A 22,102-nucleotide genomic window follows, 5' to 3' on the forward strand; every position below is an offset into this window, starting at 1 on the left:
GATTTGCGTCGCGTTAACGTTGGTTTCCTTTATGACGTGACACCGCTGTGTGCGTCACAAAATAATGACTCCCACCTGTTGGTTGCGCCGCCGCGCGTCAAAGTATAAATTTGGCGCCCGCACGGCGCTTCGAAATGGCGTTAGCCGGCGTAAATTTTTTTGGCGCAAAACTGCATTAGCGCAGTTTTGCGTCAAAAAGTATAAATATGGGCCTTAATGTTGTCTCTGATGATTGGGATGTCCAAACAGTTGATTCCATGCTAACTGAAATGAAGGACTACTCAGCTTTTGGAAGTGATGATGTATATGATTATACAATGAATTATGGTGAAATGTTCTGCTATAATAATTGGGGACATCACTACCTGCACCGTGCAACTAGATATAGGCCTCTCTTTAACTACACACAATGGGAACATTGTTCAACACCAGGGGTGGGGAGTCCAAAGTATTACAGTGACAAATTCACATACTTTTCTGGGTATGATACAAAGAAAGCTGAATCATATTATTTTAAATTACCTACCACACAATTAAAAAAATTATTACTAACTGACACGAAACTGATTTATTCAGATCACTTTATTTCCCGACTGTCGATTGAGGGTTATGAATATTGGAAGAACACTGTAGATTTGAAGAGTGTATGGGGGACACAAGATTGGCAAATACAGGGTAGGGAGGCTTTGTTTCGAGCTTGCTTAATTCCTGTACAAATGATTTTTTTGAATGACACTGTTGAACAGACATCATGCCTGGGATTAGCAAAAATTAAGGGCCATATTTATACTCTGTTTGCGCCGGATTTGCGTCATTTTTTTTTACGCAAATTCGACGCAAAACGAACTCCATATTTATACTTTGGCGTTAGACGCGTCTAGCGCCAAAGTTCATGGAGTTTGCGTAATTTTTTTGCGTGGACACCTACCTTGCGTTAATTATATGCAAGGTAGGCGTTCCCCTCTAAAAAATGACTCCCAGGCCTGTGCGCCGTATTTACACTCCCGTGCAAAAATGACGCACGGGAGTGGGCGGGCCTTAAAAAATGACGTCTAGCCGCGTTAGCGTCATTTTTTAACGCCTGCTCAGGGCAGGCGTTAGGGGACCTGTGGGCTCGGAATGAGCCCACAGGTGCCCTCCCATGCCCCCAGGGACACCCCCTGCCACCCTTGCCCACCCCAGGAGGACGCCCATAGATGGAGGGACCCACCCCTGGGAACTTAAGGTAAGTGCTGGTAAGTATATTTTTTTTCTTTTTTTTTGTGGCATAGGGGGGCCTGATTTTTGCCCCCCCTACATGCCACTATGCCCAATGGCCATGCCCAGGGGACATAAGTCCTCTGGGCATGGCCATTGGGCAAGGGGGCATGACTCCTGTCTTTGCTACGACAGGAGTCATGTTAATGGCGTCTGGGCGTAAAAAAAAAATGGCGCAAATCGGGTTGAGGCGATAATTTTGCCTCAGCCTGACTTGCCCCATTTTTAGACGGCCAAACTCCATTTTCCCCTACGCAGGCGCTGCCTGGTGTGTGTCATTTTTTTTTACGCACACCACTACGCAGCGCCGGCTAACGCCGGCTAACGTCATTGAATAAATACGGCGCCCGCATGGCGCTTCAGAATGGTGTTAGCCGGCGTTACATTTTTTGACGCACAACTGCGTTGGCGCAGTTGTGCGTCGAAAAGTATAAATATGGCCCCAAGGATCTAAACACGCCCAATATTCCTACACCGACAAAGTTTAAAGATTGGCAACAGTATCTAAATGTTTCTGAAGACAAGCTAGATGCATTGGTTAAGGCTGGTTCCTATAATTCTTCACTTTCCCGTCCCGGGGGATGGTTGGTATGGCCCACGGACACTGATGAATGTCAAAGGCGTTTTTTGAACTCTTCAGGGGGTTTTTCCATTCATAGGCCAGACCCTCGCTTTCTGTCAGGTCAACATACTGGTATAATTACAACGTACAGTGTGGGTAAGCTGTGCCAGCAATGGGTACAGACGAACACTTTAACAGCAGTAAAACAACACCTGAACACTCTTTCTGATAGTATAGAATTACAAGATTTCCTATTAGGGCCGAGGAAACAGCGCTCAAAACGGTTTTTATATGCAATGTACAATGAAATTTGGAAACTTTCTCAGATTGAGGCTGCTGCACGTTTACGGCAACTTGATAAGGAGAATTTAGAAAAACGTTGGCTGTTGTCGACAATGGCATGAACACGCTATCAAACAGGATTTATTCACTGTCGAATATAGTGTCATCTGCTATTGATATCACTCAGACTGATTTGTCCCGGTCATATCATGGGCAAACACAGCTACATTCCATCATGCAGCTGGGATGGGCATTACAGACACTGAGAAGTGGCCACATTCCATGGAAATATATTAATGGAAGTGAACTATTTGCTGCTTTTAATTTTTCCAGGGAACAAGAGACAATGGCTAAAAGGGAGGCTCGTTTCACCTTGCATCAAGTGGAAAAATTAGATAAGTTGCCCTTCACGGTAGCAGAAAGTCCTTCAACTATTTGGCTCTAACACGGCATAATTAATTTACCGTTTTCGACCTTTCGTTTCTTGAACTGCCTGAAACATATTGCAGTGGGACGATATGAGCGTCTGGGAGATAGCTTTATTGAGGAAGAGTGGGAGTTGCCCTTTGAGTATCGATGTCTGAACGGCAAACAGGAGGTCTTTCTTAGCGGAAGTGAATGTGAGACTACTGTTCGTCATTCCATGATATGCAAACAGGTGTCTCTTCACGGTCTTTGCAATGCGGGGGTCGCAAATTTGGCCTGTTTTCTGAAGGGTACTCCCGTCCCTTTGATTCGTTCAGTGTTTCATGTACTTTCTAATGGGAGTTATGTTCTACTGAGCGATGACAGCTGTTGCGGCTTGCGACCTGGAATTGCCTACGCGATCTCAGTCACCAAGGTCGTTACGTGTTGTGGCCATGTTTTGTTTCCCCCCACACGAGAGATACAAGTATCTGAAATGTGGCCCCACATTGATACTATTAATGTGAACTATGACAAGTTGAGCAGACTGAAGGCGCTATTGTTTCAAAAACAGGTCGCCTTGACATCCGCAAAAGAGACGTATGCTCTCCAGATTGCGAGATCATCAGCCGAGATACAATCCCTTTTAAATACCGATTTCCCCAAACACTTTGGAGAGTTGGTATCCAGAATATTCAATGCTTCAAGCACAACTGGGATTGTTCATTTCTTTAAGGCTGTCGGGTCTGGTTTTGTGTCCATCTTCCAGACTGTCTTCGGAGTCATCCCATCGGCCATCCATTCTCTCTTTTCCAGTGTGTTTAGTGGCTTTCCAATTATTTTGGCTTTAATTGGCGGACTACTACTGCTATTTTTTCTGATTCGCTGTGGTTTTTTTTTTCCAGCAACACAGAGCGATGGAGCCAGTCCCGTCAACACCGCTGTGCCGTGAACGCATGGTTCGGATCTTCGGTACACCTTTGCTGGTGAAACTAGAATTTGACTTGTCATTGTCATTTCGGCCTCTACTATGGTGTGTACAACCGGTGTTCCGCTGCATATGCTGTCTTGCTGTTGCACCTACATCTCCTGTGGACCACGAACTGCTGATGTCCCCGATGAGGGTTCATACACGGTCATGCCCCTTGAGACTACGGTTGCTCCGCGAGGCCACCTATGAGCCTTCTGTTATACAATCTAACATGGATGAGGACGCTGCAGCAAGTGTCGATACACCGATGAATGTGGCTCACTTCTGCTCTGTGGATCCGTTTGTCCGTCCAGCTCTCAATTTCACATCAGCTACTTAGCTTGCTCTGTCTTAGTCCATTTAATTATTTATTTCCTTTAAGATGGCGGCCTTGTTTATAGTTAGGCCACTTGTTATGGGTTCTATTATCAGTGTCACTGCGCCAAGGCGTCAAGATCAAGCACGAAAGACAAACATACAGTAGGCATTCACACTTAGGGATTTTCCCTCTCTATACTTTCGAGGGATTGTTTATATTAATTGCCGTCCCAAGCATGCCTGTTATCTATTGTTATGAATAACACTTATGTCAGGGGACCTTGTAAATCTGTATAAATACAACACACTTTTAGACAGATAATCAGAGGGATTCCGACCAGAGGGCATCGCCACCATCGCTGATACCGATGTTGCAGTCATCTTGACGCTGACCCAGTCTTCGTGTCCCTGTGGAGTCTGAGATAGAGACCTCATTCCAAGGTAACGAGGGTTGGGGGCTTCTCTCATGGACACAGTTTTGGCAGATTAGGTTTAACGAACCCAGCTCTCCTTTTATAGGTAGGAGGTTAGACTTACTCTCCTTAAGGTATTAGGGCTTATTCCATTTTTGTACATATACATATATTTCTTTCATATATTGCATAATGGTGGGGGTCTTTATAACAATGACTCTCCTCTTCACAATACTGTTGCTTGGTATATTCATTATCCTAATCATTGCAGTTCATGCAACTTATCACAAATTGCAGTTATATTGAATAAAAACTATTATAACTTCACTGCATCTGTGTGATTGCCTTTGTTTGTATGAGACATAATAAATCTGTGAGAAAAGGGTAATATCCGTTTAACCACGACAACCCTGAGAGATCTTACTTTGAGTCCATGCGTAAGCGACTGCTACAAATCACCTTTTACTATTATGTTTCGGGTGAGGTACTGCTAGTAAGCCGGTAAGGTTTGGACAATAGTTACAACTAGTTGTAGGGAGGAACTTAGGGCCATATTTATACTCTGTTTGCGCCGGATTTGCGTCGTTTTTTTTAACGCAAATTCGACGCAAAACGAACTCCATATTTATACTCTGGCGTTAGACGCGTCTAGCGCCAAAGTTCATGGAGTTTGCGTCTTTTTCTAGCGTGGACACCTACTTTGCGTTAATGATATGCAAGGTAGGCGTTCCCTTCTAAAAAATGACTCCGAGGCCTGTGCGCTGTATTTACACTCCCGGGCAAAAATGACGCCCGGGAGTGGGCGGGTCAAAATAATTGATGTCCAGCTGCTTTAGCGTCATTTTTTAACGCCTGGCCAGGGCACGCGTTAAGGGACCTGTGGGCTCGGAAGGAGCCCAGAGGTGCCCTCCCATGCCCCCAGGGACACCCCCTGCCACCCTTGCCCACCCCAGGAGGACGCCCAAGGATGGAGGGACCCATCCCAGGGACATTAAGGTAAGTTCAGGTAAGTATTTTTTTTTTTTTTTGTGGCATATGGGGGCCTGATTTGTACTGTCATCCTGAGACCAGCAGTCTTGCTCAGAGCAAGAGTCCAAACTACGACAATGACATGGATGACGAGCCGATAAACATTCCCCAGGAGACCATCCAAAAGGTCCTTGAAACCCTCCAGACCCCACCTTCAGTCACAAGGAGGAGCACAGAACAAGCAGCCTTCGCAGAGGAACCACCCACCCCCCCAATTGGATGTACACGGAGGGTCGAGTAGGAAAAGAAGGTGGCAATTCTCAATTTGGCTAAAATCAACACCTAGAGGCGATAAGGCTGACAAGTCTAATAACTCAATAACATACATGTGACACACAGGTGGGCCATAGGCCTGGAAGAATGCCCATCTGAAGGACTGCAGATATTAACACAAAACAAGATCACAAAGTGAATTCATCAAAAGGCAGGCATGTCACATCAAAATTGCCACAACACAGACACACTAATTGTACCCTGTTTCATTGCAGAGGAAGATGGATCTCCTGCCGATATGCCTGTCCCAGATTTCCCTGATGACATGGATGACCAGCCGATAAACATTCCCCAGGAGGCTATCCAAAAGGTCCTTGAAACCCTCCAGACCCCACCTTCTGTCACAAGGAGGAGCAGAGAACAAGCAGCCATCGCAGAGGAGCCACCCACCACCCCAATTGTAAGACCTGCCAGCTCCAATACAGCTGAGGACTCAGACGACACTGGCCTCAGCTTTGAGAGAACTGTAGTTGGAGTACAGCGGGAGCTGGCCAAGGAGGTGCGGGTAGGGATGCAAAATATGGCAGCCAGCCTTGAGGGGGTGCGTTCGTGGATGATGTCATCTGCAGATCAGGCAGCAGCTATGCAAGGCCTAACATCTATCTTGCAGGAACTGCAGAAAACCCAAAAGGAAATCAGCACAGCTGTAATAAAGTTGACCCAACACCTCCAACAGCAATCCTGTCAACGCATGCACGAATGCAACATTGAACCCCTCAGGGCCGACCTGGCTGCCTACCATAGTGATGTGGCTGCTATTTTCAAGAACCAGCAGATCCTCCTTACTGCAGTACTGCCCTTAAGACCTTCACAGGGAGCAGCCACCGGGATGTCTGACTCCACGTCTTCTAACACTGAGGTGTGTGTTGCCCCTTCACAACCAACAACAACAAGGACAAAGCAGGCAACACACACATCAGAAGAAGAAGACATGGAACAGATCACATTCACAAGGAAAATGACCCGGAAGCACTTTCCCTGCCACATGGCCGACATTTACCAAGGTCCTGCGCTTTGTAACTTGCCAGTCTTGCAACAACTGTACTCAAGCACTGTTCTGCAAACCACTGTATATCTTGTCACCCAGCCCAGTGATTGTCTCTCTCCTACTAATTGCCAAATCCTGTCCCTCTGCACTGTCTGAAACAGCAACCCCAGCATGACAAAAGCATTTTGGTAAACCCTTGTGTTGGATCCCAATTTAAAATGTCACTATAATGGACTTACAGTCATGGACAATGTACATATAGCACTACAGCACTTTTCAATAAATAACACTTACACCACAAATCTGTCTCTGGGTAATGTGACATATCAACTGCGCAGTAGATAATTAGAATGTCCCTACTGTCAAATAACGTAGCTTCTCAATACAACTGTCCAGATATTATGTAGTTAGAGAAAGCTGCACAATGACCATGATTGCATCATACTCTGCCCATCCTGAGGGAATAAACTGATTGCGTAGAACCCCTGTTTAGTTTCCTGCTGCTTCTGCAGTGTGTTAGGGAAGCAGATGTGGCGGGGTGTCAGTCGAATGATGGGATCCAGTACTTTTGGCAAAAAGGCGGAGGTTGATGGTTGTGATATTCCGCCAACCAGGGCACCAGTTGTTTGAAAAGAGCCACTTGCCAGCATATGAAGTACGGCAAGCAGCTTTGTTTCTGTTGGGATGGTGCGGGGTGCCAGTTCAACCGGTACCTCTGTATGATGTCGTGTTCCCTGAGGCCCTGAAGGGTTGTTCTTGGGCGGAATATCCTCTCCTGCCTTCTGCGCTGCCTTTGGGGTCCCTGCTGGTGTTGTTGTAGCTGCTGTTGTTGCTGCTGGGCTCTGCGTCTGCGTGCACGCTGGATTAGAATGACCTCCATGGCTCCCTGTTGCTGCTCTGCTGTTTGTTCTGTGTGTTCTGATTAAATACAGGTGTGTTTGCCCCATTTTAACGCCTGCCCTGACCCAGGCGTTAATTTTTTACGCAAATCGGGCTGTGCGTCATTTTCTGGCTCCGCCTCCCGGCCGTGCGTCATTTTTGCCCAAAAGCATAAATACGACGCACAGCCGTTTAAGCCATTTTTTGGACGGGAACGCCTACCTTGCATATAATTAACGTAAGGCGTGTTGCTGCATCCAAAAATGAAGCACACAGCGGAATTTTGTCATCCGCGGGCTCGGTCGTCAAAGTTTAAATACGGGGCAATGTTTGCGCTGATTGTGCGTCAAATTTTTTTACGCACAATTGCCGCAGACGGAGTACAAATATGCCCCTTGGTGCCACTATCTGCTGAGTACATATTTTGCATCTATATGTAATGACGCTATTGCCCTCTACCCTGCGGAAGGATGCACTGTGTATTACATATGGCACAAACATGGTGGGGGGAAGGGGTCCCTAGGGGCGCAAGAACAGTTGCAACGCACTACATGCAGCAACACTCTCCTTCAACCAGCCTCTTTGTGTCTTTGGCTAACAGCATTTAAGGGAGCTTAGCTAGGCACCAGGTCAGACTACTTGCACATTCCTCTTTGTGTACATTGTGTATCACATGTCTTACACTTGGCATCTTTGGCGTGGTCTCCCCAAACTTTTTGCCTCTGTCTCCCAGGTTGTTGATGTATGCTGGACTCTGTTTTTGCTGTTTTTGTTACTCTTGGCACTTTATCACTGTTATCTAGTGCTAAAGTGCAAGTGATCCTATTTAAAATGTATGTGTAATTGGCTTTCCATGATTGGCATATTTGATTTACTGGTAAGTCCCTAGTACAGTGCACTAGAGGTGCCCAGGGCCTGTAAATCAAATGCTACTAGTGGGCCTGAGCACTGGTTGTGCCACTCACATTAGTAGCCTTAAATATGGCTCAGACCTGCCACTACAGTGTCTGTGTGTGCAGTTTGTTAAACTGCCAATTAGACTTGTCAAGTGTACCCACTTGCTAGGCCTAAGCCTTCCCTTTTTTTTTTACATGTAAGGCACCTCTAATGTAGGCCCTAGGTAGCCCTATGGGCAAGGTGCAGTGTATGTTTAAGATAGGGCATATACTAATGTGTCTTATATGTCCTGACAGTGAAATACTGCCAAATTCGTTTTTCACTGTGCAAGGCCTATCCCTCTCATAGGTTAACATGGGGGCTGCCTTTAAATATTAAAGTGCAGATTCCCTTTGGGAGCAGATAGAAATATGGAGTTTATGTTCTCTGAACTCACAATTTAAAAATACACCTTTTAGTTAAGTTTGTTTTTAGATTGTGTGTTTAAAAATACCACTTGTAGAAAGTAGGCATTCTCTTGCTTAAACCATTCTGTGACTCTGCCTGTTTGTGGATTCCCTGTCTGGGTCAGTTTGACAGTTAGGCTGTTTGCACTTCTCCTCTAGACAGTGACACAAATGGGGCTGGGGTTTATCCTTCATATCCTGATGAGCCATCTGTGCTGGGAAGGAGGGGAGGAGTGGTCACTCGCACCTGAAAAGGCTGTGCCTACCCTCACACAAAGCAGTCTCCAACCCCTTGGTGTGTCTCTGGGGGCTGGCCTTTGGAAGGCAGTATCTTACAAACAAGAGAGACTTTCCTTTGAAGTTTGCCTACTACGAAGGCAGAAAGGGGTATAAGTAGTGAACCCAAAATCCCTGTAAATTAGATCACTTCTGGAAATAAAGAGGAACCACTGCCAAGGAGAAGAGCTAATGAGAAGTGCTGTCCCTGCCTGTGACTGTGCTTTGTTGGGCTATCCTGCAGTTTCTGCTTCTGCCTATGAAAGGGGACAAAGACTGGACTTTGTTGTGCATTCCTGCTTGAGAAGAGTCTCCAAGGCCTTCAATTGAGCTTGCCTCCTGTTGTTGAAGTCTCAGAGCCATCAAAGATTTCCCCTGCCAGCACCTGGACTCTCTACTGAGACTCCTGCCCTGCCAATTAGCCAAGGTTAGTTTAGTGTAGGATAGTGTATAGGATAGGATTTGATATGATGTTTTTAATATGTTTTAATAAATCCTGATAGTATTAGAAAATTATCTCTCCATGTAGATCGGGTGTCCGGGTGTTCTCGTGTGCACTGACCAAGTAGGAGGAATCCCTTGGGGTATGCTTACTGTCTTGATTTCCAAGGATAACCATGTGCATCCCCTATGATCAAGGAGCTGTCAGATTGGCTTCTAAATGACATCAGCTACTCAAAACATTTGTAATCCACTGTTCCAGCCATTCGCATTGTGCATGTATACAGTATCTTGGACAAGTAAGTATGGAACTTCAACTGTCATTGCTGGGGTCCGGCAGTATTATTGTTGGAAAGTGTGGCACATATGACAGCCATATTTGGGTCTGTATCCTGCCACACTGACAGCTGTCCGTCACTGATTAGATTTGCCTCTCCGAACCACACATATTATTTGTACTGATGCTCTCATCTGGGTAAATTACCATACACTTGGTTCAGGCCCATACATGCCATATGTCATCTTCCGTGGATATCTGTTCAATGGATGTATTGAAGACTCTGTAAGTTGGTTGTAGCCCAACACCATCATTAGAAAGTGAGCATTTTCTTGCTTAAACCATTTCTGTGACTCTGCCTGTTTGTGGATTCCCTGTATGGGTCAGTTTGACAGTTGGGCTGGTTGCACCTCTCACTAGACAGTAACACAGAGAGAGCTGGGGTGTAGTCTGCATATCCTGATGAGCCATCTGAGCTAGAGTGGAGGGAGGGGTGGTCACTCACACCTGAAAGGGCTGTGCCTGCCCTCACACAATGCAGTCTCCAACCCCCTGGCCTGGGCAAGAAGGGTTTCACAATCAGGAGAGACTTTGCTTTGAAGTAGGCCTACTTCAAAGGGGAAAATGGGTATAAGAAGGGTACCCAAAACCACAGAGTTTGGAACACTTCTGGTAACCAAGAGGAACCTCTACCTGGAGAGATGAAGAGCTGAGGAAGAAGACCGGCCCTGCATGTGACTGCTTTGTGGAGCTATCCTGCAGTTGCTGCTTTTGACTGTGCTAGAGGACAAAGACTGGACTTTGTGTTGCCTTCCTTCTAGTGAAGAACTCTCCAAGGGCTTGATTTAGAGCTTACCTCCTGTTGTTTGAAGTCTCAGGGACAGCAAAGACTTCTCTCTGCCAGCACCTGGAGTCTCTGGAGAGACTCCTACTCTGCCAAGTGGAGCCCATCCAGTTCCTGCACCGACCGCCGCACTGGAAAAAAATAGACCCGACTCCGTTCTGCGGCTGAAAAATAAACGCACCGCCGACTTCGTGGCTGAAAATCTATGCTCGCCTGCAACGCAACCCGAAGATTGACACCCGGGGCTGGAGAAATGACACACAGCATCGTTGACAGAGGCTGGTGAGATTGCAACCAGCGCTGTGTGGTTTTCGGATCATCGTGCGGCTGGATGTCCGACGCAAACACCACTGGGCATGTAAAAACAACACAAGGTCTGCCCAGACCCGAGACTGCTGACCGGATCGATGCATCGCTCTCCTGCGGAAAGAAGGAACGACGCACACCGACCCGACTAAATGAGAAACGACACAGGGTCTCGCTCGTGAGTGAAATTGACGCATCGCAATCCCTTTTTGACGCACACTCGCCCGTGCGGGGTTAATTTTGATGCGCCCAAGGTACATTTTCACGCTAACAGCGTTAGTGTGTGTTTAAAATTGCATGAAGACTCTTTTTGCATTTTTAGTGATGACTTGTGTATTGTGGAATTTTGTCGTTTTGGTCTTGGTTTGTTTAGATAAATATTCTCTAGTTTTTTAAACCTGTGTTGTGTCATTTTGTAGTGTTTTCATTAAGTTAAAGTGTGTGTGGGTACAAATACTTTACACATAGCACTCTGAAGTTAAGCCTACTGCTCGTGCCAAGCTACCAAGGGGGTAAGCAGGGGTTAGCTGAGGGTGATTCTCTATTACCCTGACTAGAGTGAGGGTCCTTTCTTTGACAGGGGGCAACTTGACTGCCAACCAAAGACCCCACAGGGCATATTTAAGAATCCCTAGTGCCACCAGAGCGTCACATTTCATGATGCTCCAGCAGCACAATGCCCTGTGCCGCACTGACAAGGTGGCAATAGCAAATCGCCATTTAAGATTGTTTTTGTGCAGGAAGGTGTTCCAAAAACAATCTCCCCCTCAACGCAGCCATCCTTGTACTATGGTGCAAGGGTTGCTGCGTTGGTGCACAGCAGCTAATTTAGCACCTGCGCAGGGGGAAACACAGGGATGTGCCGTATTCTAGTAAATATGGGGCATCCCTGCATTTTGAAAATAATGGTGCGCAACACTGCCAAATTTGGGGCTGCGCAGCGCACCATCATTTTCAATTACATCTGGCCCTTTGTACTTTTATCCCACACCACCTACTTTAGTTCAGGCTCCTTGTCCCTGCCACTGACACCATGGTGACATATAATTTGCCTTCCTATTCACAGTGGTGGACATTGCCACAGTAGTATAATGTGTGCTGTCCCTCTTTTGGTGCTATGATGCACTGGCACCATGAATAATGGCACTAGTGCAGCATAGCACAGGTAGGTCCATTGCGTACAATGCTTGTGATACATTCTCATCTGCCTGTAGCAGGCCCCACACGTGCTAATTGGAAGGGACAGTGCACCATTATGGACTGTTTGCCCCATTAGTGTGTCCCGCCCTAAGGGGCATATTTATAAGACCCTAGCGCCACCTTGTGCCACTTTAGAGTCATTTTTTTGTCCTAATGTGGCCCAACGAGGCCAAAAGCCTCATGCTGTATTTACAGAGTGGCGCAATGCATGCATTGCACCACTCTGTAACTCTTTGCACCACATTATGCATGCGCCAGGCATAATGTATTCAAATGGGGCGTTCTCCTGTTCGGGTGCGAAAAAATGGCGTAAGGAAATCTAACAGATTTCCTTGCATAATTGTTTACTGCACTTTTAACGCCTGCTCAGAGCAGGCGTTAAAAGGGTGCGTCCATTATTTATATTGGACCCCTGTGTACACTGCAGGAGTAGCACCAATATTTTGGCACTACTCCTGCAGAGTACATCAATAGCGCCAATAAAAATTACGCTATTGCCCCCTACTCTGTGCCATGGTGCGCCGTATCTTAGATACAACACATACATGGTGGCGGTAGGGGGGCGCTAAAGGGTGCAAGGAAAGTGACGCTGTACTAAGTGCCTCGCCACTTTCCTTAAATACTTAAATATGCCCCTAAATTTAGGACATTTCCTTGCACACAACATATCTGCAACAAGCATATGTTGGTGTAAAGATGTGGAATGTGGATCAATGCATGCATTTTGAGACTTTGTTGATGTGAGACAAGGGGAATGTGCAGCTTGGATCCACATGGGCGGCTATTTGTATGATGTACAGTTGCATTACGGGCGAGTGGCATTGTGCTGGTTTTTATGCATGTAAATGTCCCATAAGCAGTACACCAACCATTCACACAACACACTCAATCTTGTCAGATGGTGAGATTGCAGCTATGTGTACAGCTGCGCAAATGATGTACATGCTCCATGTGTTGTGTGAGTTGACTTTTGTGGCCATTCCAAAATGGCGCATGGAGTTGTGTGAGAGATGTTGTTGGTCCACCATGTGTGGTTTGTGTTTCACAGGTTGCACACTTAAGGCCTGATTTTTTCTTAAATGGCACAGCTCAGTGCAGCAGCAATATGTGCTGCGCAGCGCCGGTTTTGAAATGCAGGGATGTGCCATGTTTACTGGAACACAGTACACCCCTGCGATTCCCCTGCGCCTGCGCAGATTTGTTCTCCCTGCACCAACGCAGGCATTGTTGCAGCATGATGAAGAGGTGCCTTGATGGGACAGATTGTTTATGTGCAGGGAGGTGTCCCTTCCTGCAGATGTACAAGCTATTATGGCAAGGTGGCATTTCAATGTGTTCTGCAGGACGCAGCACACATGAGAAGGGCAATGCCACAAGGAAGAAGGAAAGCATTTTAGTGGTCATTACAACATTGGCGGTAAAAGCCGCTTACTGCCGTGCAGAAGACCGCTAATACACCGCGGCGGCGGCGGGAGACCGCCACAGCTATTATGACACACATCACGGAATCCGCCGAAATTCGGACACCCACACAATCCCGCCACACCAAAGGTCAGCGATAAACATGCGGAAACAAATCCTCCACCTCCACGCCAACAGAAACACGCCCATGCTATTACGACCCACGAATCCACGCGGCGGTCTTTCAACTGCGGTATTCCATTGGCGGTACACACTGCCGCGCTCAAAATACACACACAGCTCCAAAACACCGCCACATTGGACAATTATAAATACACACACCTGATACACATACACACACCACACCCACACACCCAATACAATATAAAACATACACCCACATCACCCACAAACCCTTACGACCACAATTTCTGAGAGAAGGCCAGACAGAGACAGCACAGAATAGAGAATACCATCACACAGAGGCACACTACACCATCACCCACACAACATCCACGCACAAAACACCACATACCACTACACTCACCACACTCATCAACACATACACCACCCCACACATCACACACAACACCCCATGTGACGCCAAAGACACCCCAGCTTCTCCGAGGAGGAGCTCAGGGTCATGGTTGAGGAAATCATCAGGGTAGAGCCACAGCTATTTGGCTCACAGGTACAGTATACATCAATAGCCAGGAAGATGGAGCTATGGCAAACAATAGTGGACAGGGTCAACGCTGTGGGACAGCACCCAAGAAATAGGGAGGACATCAGGAAGAGGTGGAACGACCTACGGGGGAAGGTGCGTTCCACGGTATCCAGCCACAACATCGCGGTGCAGCGGACTGGCGGCGGACCCCCACCTCCTCCCCCACAACTAACAACATGGGAGGAGCAAGTCTTGTCCATCTTGCATCCTGAGGGCCTCGCAGGAGTCGTTGGAGGAACGGACACTGGTAAGTCAAATTTCAACTATCATATCCCCCACCCTACCTGCATGCTATCACACACCGCCACCCTCACACCCTCCCCGATCACTCCAAATCCTCACCTATCTACCCATGACACCAACCACCCATCCCAACCCCAAAACCTGCATGACCTAACTAAGCATGGATACCCATCACTAAAGCATGCCCACTGCATAGACCCACAACACCCCCCAACCATCACCACACAAGCTCCCACACAGGAATGCTTGCACTGGGGTACACGCACACCCAAACATTGCACACCATTACACACACAAATGCAATAATCATGTACTTATACCCCCGCAGGAACCCGAAGGAACGTCAACACCACTCCACCCCCAGAAGAGGCCCACAGTGACGACAGCAGCTCTGCCCTACTGGATCCTGATGACCAGCCCGGACCATTGTGGGCCTCAGGACAGTCGGTTCCCCTTGCCCAGCCACAGCCCAACACCGAGCTGCCACCCTCCGGGAACACCAGCACAGCACCCACCCAGCAGGCCCATACCTCCCTACCCAGGACAGGTCAATCAGCGGTGTGTCCACCACTACAGGGCACCCAGGCGAACCCACCACCCCAACAACAACAGGGACCTGGGGGCAGTGGTAGTGGGCACACGGTCCAGGGGACGGAGGCACAGGAACACAGGGGAACTAGGAGGGCTGCTGTGCGACAGAGGGAGGACAGGCCAAGGGAACCTACTCTCAACGAGGCCCTCTCCTCCATCATGGGAGCATACCACCACTCCCAGGAGACGATGGCCACGGTCCTGGTCAAGTTGCAGGAGACCCTGCGTCTGCAGGAGGAGCAGTATTTGGGGTTCAGGGAGGAGCTCAGGACCATCGGCTCCGCCCTGGGCACCATCGTAGGGGTGCTGACGGACATTCAAAAGACCTTGAGGGACACCGTGGCACTCCAAGGGGCCCCTGACACTAGCATGGACGACGAACTGCCCACCACCTCCGCCGGCGCTAGTCGACAGGACGCCCCGCCACAGGACCAACACACCAGCACCCCACCCCCTGCAGATGGAGAACCACCACGAAAGCGGTCCCTGAGATCCAGGAACAGGACAGAGCAAGATGGCAAGACCCCCGCCAGGAAATAAGACTACCCTGATTCTCCCCCCACTGTCCCACTTTGTTACCCTGTCCACATTGGAACTGGCCCAGCTCCACTTTCAATGGCCAGATGTGCAATGTACCTGTGAGACTAATAGACTGGACTCTGCCATGGACATTCTTCCATCATGACCTATCCCCATTTCACAACCCCCCTACATTTTTATGCACTTCAATAAACACCCTTGAAACCTCAATAAGATTGGAGTCAGTCAATGATTGTGAACTTTGTATTGTCAATTACAGTGTTAAAAAAAGGTTACCCATTGGAAGGCCAACATACCAATGTCACACATCACAAGCCTTTCAAAGGTGCAAGCTGTTGACACGTAAGTTACCACATTACTGAAACTGAAATGGAAGGGGACAACTCATTTAACAAATAGGGAGTGAAATGTAGGTACAGGATAGAGGTAGATGTGTGAAATTTAATATTATGTGATACATGAAATTGTACTCACCTGTGTCTCACTGAAAATATTGCTGTATGACTGACTCCCTGTTGTCGTTTTCTTCTTCATCAGCTTCATCCTCTTCAATGTCCACAGGCTCCACAGGCTCCACAGCTGCTACAGCACCGTCATCTGGATCATCCTCCTGCAGAAAAGGCACCTGGCGTCGCAATGGCAAGTTATGGAGCATGGAGCAGGCGATGATGATGTCGCACACCTTCTTCGGGGAGTAGAATAGGGATCCACCTGTCATATGGAGGCACCTGAACCTGGCCTTAAGGAGGCCGAAGGTGCGTTCGATCACCCTTCTAGTCCGCCCATGGGCCTCATTGTACCGTTCCTCTGCCCTGGTCCTGGGATTCCTCACTGGGGTCAGTAGCCAGGACAGGTTGGGGTAACCAGAGTCCCCCAATAGCCATACACGGTGCCTCTGGAGTTCACCCATCATATCAGGGATGCTGCTATTCCGCAGGATGTAGGCGTCATGCACTGAGCCAGGAAACATAGCATTAACCTGGGAGATGTAGTGGTCTGCCAAACAGACCATCTGGACATTCATCGAATGATAATTCTTCATGTTCCTGTACACCTGTTCATTCCTGCGGGGGGGACCAGGGCTACATGGGTCCCATCAATGGCACCTATGATGTTGGGGATATGTCCAAGGGCATAGAAGTCACCTTTAACTGTAGGCAAATCCTCCACCTGAGAGAAAACGATGTATCTCCTTACGTGTTTCAGCAGGGCAGACAACACTCTGGACAAGACGTTGGAAAACATAGGCTGGGACATCCCTGATGCCATGGCCACTGTTGTCTGAAATGACCCACTTGCAAGGAAATGGAGTACTGACAGCACCTGCACTAGAGGGGGGATTCCAGTCGGATGGCGGATTGGTGACATCAGATCTGGCTCCAACTGGGTACATAGTTCCTGGATAGTGGCACGGTCAAACCGGTAGGTCACGATGACATGTCGCTCTTCCATTGTCAACAGGTCCACCAGCGGTCGGTACACCGGAGGATTCCGCCATCTTCCAATATGTCCCAACTGACGGTGCCTAAGAAGGACAACAGCGAAGAAACTGTCAGCATTCCTCCAGGTATGTACCCACAGTAACACACAAGACTACACCAGACAAAACCCCTTCCTGTATGTGTGTTGAGTATAGGCCTAGCTATGTGTGACGCAGTAGTAAATGAAGCCATGTGGGCCCCTGAAATGGCGGCTGCCTGACCTCTAAACTGGGACAATGGGATTGTGGGGTAACTGCGCTGGCGTTGGACACCGTCGCGGTAGGCGGTCGTAGAGCGTGGCGCAATGCTGCATTGGTTAACAGTGGACCCTATGGGTCCCAGGAGCCAATGAACAGGTGCGCTGGCGGTGATGATGCGCGCCGCCGCGGACGTCACCACCATTTTCTATCTCTTCAATCACTAGATACCTGACCTTCGACAGGAGAGGACCTACACTGCTAGTGCTGCTGTGACATCGGTCTGGAAGCAACAATGGCTGCTGCGTCTGGGGAAAGGGCCCCTGCCTTCACTGCACAGGAGTTGGAGAAACTTGTGGATGGGGTCCTCCCCCAGTACACGCTACTCTATGGTCCTCCAGACCAACAGGTTAGTGCACAGGGAGCACGTTGGATGGGCTAGGCCTGGGTGGAGAGGGCTGGGTGGATGAGGGAAGGGGGCAGAGTACATAGAACAGTCATGCATGGGGATGAATGGCCACAAGGATAGATTTGGGAGTGGGCCAATTACAACGATGGTGCAGTAGGTAATGACTGTTCCTCTTTCCTTGTGCATGTCATGTAGGTCAGCGCCCACCAGAAGAGGAACATTTGGCGTGCCATCGCTAAGGAAGTCCGGACCCTGGGGGCCCACCAGAGACGGGGCACCCACTGCCGTAAGAGATGGGAGGACATTCGCCGCTGCAGCAAGAAGACGGCGGAGGCTCAGCTGGGGATGGCCTCCCAACGTGGGAGGGATGCCCGTCGCACCATGACCCCCCTGATGTTCAGGATCCTGGCGGTGGCCTACCCGGAGTTGGATGGGCACTTAAGGACATCACAGCAGACACAAGGGGGTGAGTACAACCTCAGCCTATGGACTTTGAGTGCAGTGGAGCTGTCTGGGTGGGGGTGGTGGGCTGTGGGTGTCCCTAGGCCAGGGCAAGTTAGGTAGGCAAGGCCCCTATGTTATGTAGGCCATGTGGCACTCTACACCAGCTCTAAAATAAGCCAAATTGATGTACAGTTGCCCCTTTGCCATCCATGTGGGCAGATTTCTACCATTGCCATGTAGGTGATATCCCAGAAACTGCATGTGCAGAGGGCAGGAGCACGGCGTAATGCAGGGGGCTGCTGCGTTTGTCTTGTCCGCCAACGGTAGCGGTATGACATGCACTAAAACTCTCTTTCTTCTGTCTCCCCCCTTTTCCTGCTCTCCCTGTCCTTCTGTACATCAGCATCAACAGGCGGAGGTACAGTGGCACCGGAGCACGAGGGAGCTGCATCCCACAAGGCCATGGAGGGCCACACCACAGACTCGGAATTCACCAGTGGGACGGAGGGCGAGGGGAGCTTCACGTCGGCCATAGGATCACCAAACAGCGACACAGACTCGTCCGCCGATGGGAGCTCCCCTGTGGTGGCGGCACCAACTGTGCGCCCCACTTCTACAGGTACAGCCGCCACCTCCCCTATCAGCACCGCCCTCCCAGCAGCCCCTCAGCGTTCGCCCTGTGCCCGCTCACCCAGGAGGGTGGGCATCACCTTCGCCCCAGGCACCTCAGGCCCTGTCCCTGTCACCCCTGCTGCCCTCAGTGAGGAGGCCATTGACCTCCTCAGGTCACTCACTGTTGGGCAGTCTACCATTGTGAATGCCATCCAGGTTGTAGAACGATAGTTGCAACACGGTAATGCATTCCTGGAAGGCATTAATTCTGGTCAGGCTGTCCTTCAGCGAACCCTGCAATCTCTGGCCTCAGCACTGATGGCAGCCATTGTCCCTGTGTCTAGCCTCCCCCCTCCAACTTCCTCCACCCAGACCCAATCCCCTGTACCCCAGCCCATCCCAAGCACACCTACAGACCAGCATGCACACAAGTCAACACACACAAGTAGCTCAAGCAAACATAGGCACCACACACACCACAGGCACTCACACAAGCATCACACCCATACAGACACAGCAACATCCACTGTCTTCACTGTGTCCCCCTCCTCCTCTTCTCCCTCCTTCCTCCCAGTGTCATCTACACACACACCTGCATGCACCACATCTACAGGCACTAGGACTCGCACCAGGACACCCAGCACCACAAGCCGCTCACCTGCACTCACCACCTCCACTGCCATATACACGTCCCCTGTGTCCTCTCCCAGTGTGTCTGTGACGCCCCCTCCCAAAGTACCCAAACGCCGGCAATCACTCACCCAACATCCATCCATCTCACGACAGCCTCCAGTACCTGCACCTGCACCCAAAACACCTAAAGTGACACCTCCTACAACCACCTCCTCTTCCTCCACTCCGAGACCCCCTCCAGCTACCCATCCCAGTGTCGGTCAGAAACTGGCACTCTGTGAAATTTACCTTTTTGCCCCGACCCCCCCCTCCAGTTCATCAGTCCTGTCGTAGCGCCTCAGCCAAAAAGCCTCCAGTACCAGTGGTGCATGTACCAGGTTTTTGGAGTGCCCCGTCCACCAGGGCAGGCAGTAGGACCCGGAGCCAAGGCACTGTCAGCCCACCCCCTGTAAAGGCTCTGAAATTGGAGAGTGGACGACGGGACCGTGTCAAGACTCCTGGTGGGACAAAAAGTGAAATGGGATCGAAGGCGATTGGTGAGTCATCTGTAACTCCAAAGAAGGTAGGAAAGGTCCAGAGGAAGTCTCCCCAACCTGTTGTGAGTGTCACGGCAGAGAAGTGCGCCATCATTTCTGGCGGTCCAAACACAACCGCCAGCACCGTCGTTACTGGTCCAGAAACCACCGCCAGAGTCATAGACCAGGATGGCCAAAGTATCGTTACTGGTCAGGAGACCACCGCCACCGCCGGAGTCACAGCCCAGGAGGGCCGAAGTATCGTTACTGGTCCAGAAACCACCGCCAGAGTCATAGCCCAGGAGGGTCCAAGTATCGTTACTGGTCCAGAAACCACCGCCAGAGTCATAGCCCAGGAGGGCCCAAGTATCGTTACTGGTCAGGAGACCACCACCAGAGTCATAGCCCAGGAGGGCCCAAGTATTGTTACTGGTCCAGAAACCACCACCAGAGTCATAGCCCAGGAGGGCCCAAGTATCGTTACTGGTCCAGAAACCACCGCCATAGTCATAGCCCAGGAGGGCCCAGTATTGTTACTGGTCAGGAGACCACCGCCAGAGTCATAGCCCAGGAGGGCCCAAGTATTGTTACTGGTCCAGAAACCACCGCCAGAGTCATAGCCCAGGAGGGCCCAAGTATTGTTACTGGTCCAGAAACCACCGCCAGAGTCATAGCCCAGGAGGGCACAAGTATCGTTACTGGTCCAGAAACCACCGCCAGAGTCATAGCCCAGGAGGGCCCAAGTATCGTTACTGGTCAGGAGACCACCGCCAGAGTCATAGCCCAGGAGGGCCCAAGTATCGTTACTGGTCCAGAAAACACCGCCAGAGTCACAGCCCAGGAGGGCCCAAGTATCGTTACTGGTCCAGAAACCACCGCCAGAGTCATAGCCCAGGAGGGCCAAAGTATCGTCACTGGTCAGGAGACCACCGCCACCGCCGGAGTCAGGGCCATATTTATACTTTTTGACGCACAACTGCGCCAACGCAGTTGTGCGTCAAAAAATGTAACGCCGACTAACGCCATTCTGAAGCGCCATGCGGGCGCCGTATTTATTCAATGACGTTAGCCGGCGTTACCTGGCGCTGCGGAGTGGTGTGCGTAAAACAAAATGACACACACCAGGCAGCGCCGGCGTAGGGGAAAATGGAGCTTGGGCGTCAAAAAATGGGGCAAGTCAGGCTGAGGCAAAATTATCGACTCAACCCGATTTGCGCCATTTTATTTTGATGCCCAGACGCCATTAAGATGACTCCTGTCTTAGCAAAGACAGGAGTCATGCCCCCTTGCCCAATGGCCATGCCCAGGGGACTTATGTCCCCTGGGCATGGTCATTGGGCATAGTGGCATGTAGGGGGGCCCAAATCAGGCCCCCCTATGCCACAAAAAAAAAAAAATACTTACCAGCACTTACCTTAATGTCCCAGGGGTGGGTCCCTCCATCCTTGGGTGTCCTCCTGGGGTGGGCAAGGGTGGCAGGGGGTGTCCCTCGGGGCCTGGGAGGGCACCTCTGGGCTCCTTCCGAGCCCACAGGTCCCTTAACGCCTGCCCTGAGCAGGCGTTAAATAATTACGCTAACGCGGGTAGACGTCATTTATTTTGACCCACCCATACCCGGGCGTCATTTTTGCCCGGGAGTGTAAATACGGCGCACATGCCTCGGAGTAATTTTTTAGAAGGGAACGCCTACCTTGCATATCATTAACGCAAGGTAGGTGTCCACGCTAAAAAATGACGCAAACTCCATGAACTTTGGCGCTAGACGCGTCTAACGCCAAAGTATAAATATAGAGTTTGCTGTGCGTCGAATTTGCGTAAAAAAAACCAACGCAAATGCGGCGCAAACAGAGTATAAATATGGCCCTCAGTGTCCAGGAGGGTCCAGAATCCCACAGCCCCGCTGGGCAATGATGAAACGTCAAGCCACACACCAACGTCCAGTATGGAGTTCGTCATGCCACAGACCAATGTCCAGTGTGGAGTTCGTCATGCCACACACCAATGTCCAGTGTGGAGTTCGTCATGCCACACACCAATGTCCAGTATGGAGTTCGTCATGCCACACACCAATGTCCAGTATGGAGTTCGTCATGCCACACACCAATGTCCGTACCAGAACCGCCATGTCAAAACACCGCTGAACAGGGCAAAGACTGCCATGGCAAAGCACCGCTGAACAGGGCAAAGACCGCCATGGTGAAAACCGCTGAACAAGGCCAAGACCGCCATGGCAAAGCACCGCTGAA

Source organism: Pleurodeles waltl, chromosome 4_1 (assembly GCF_031143425.1).
Source record: "Pleurodeles waltl isolate 20211129_DDA chromosome 4_1, aPleWal1.hap1.20221129, whole genome shotgun sequence".
Lineage (NCBI taxonomy): Eukaryota > Metazoa > Chordata > Amphibia > Caudata > Salamandridae > Pleurodeles > Pleurodeles waltl.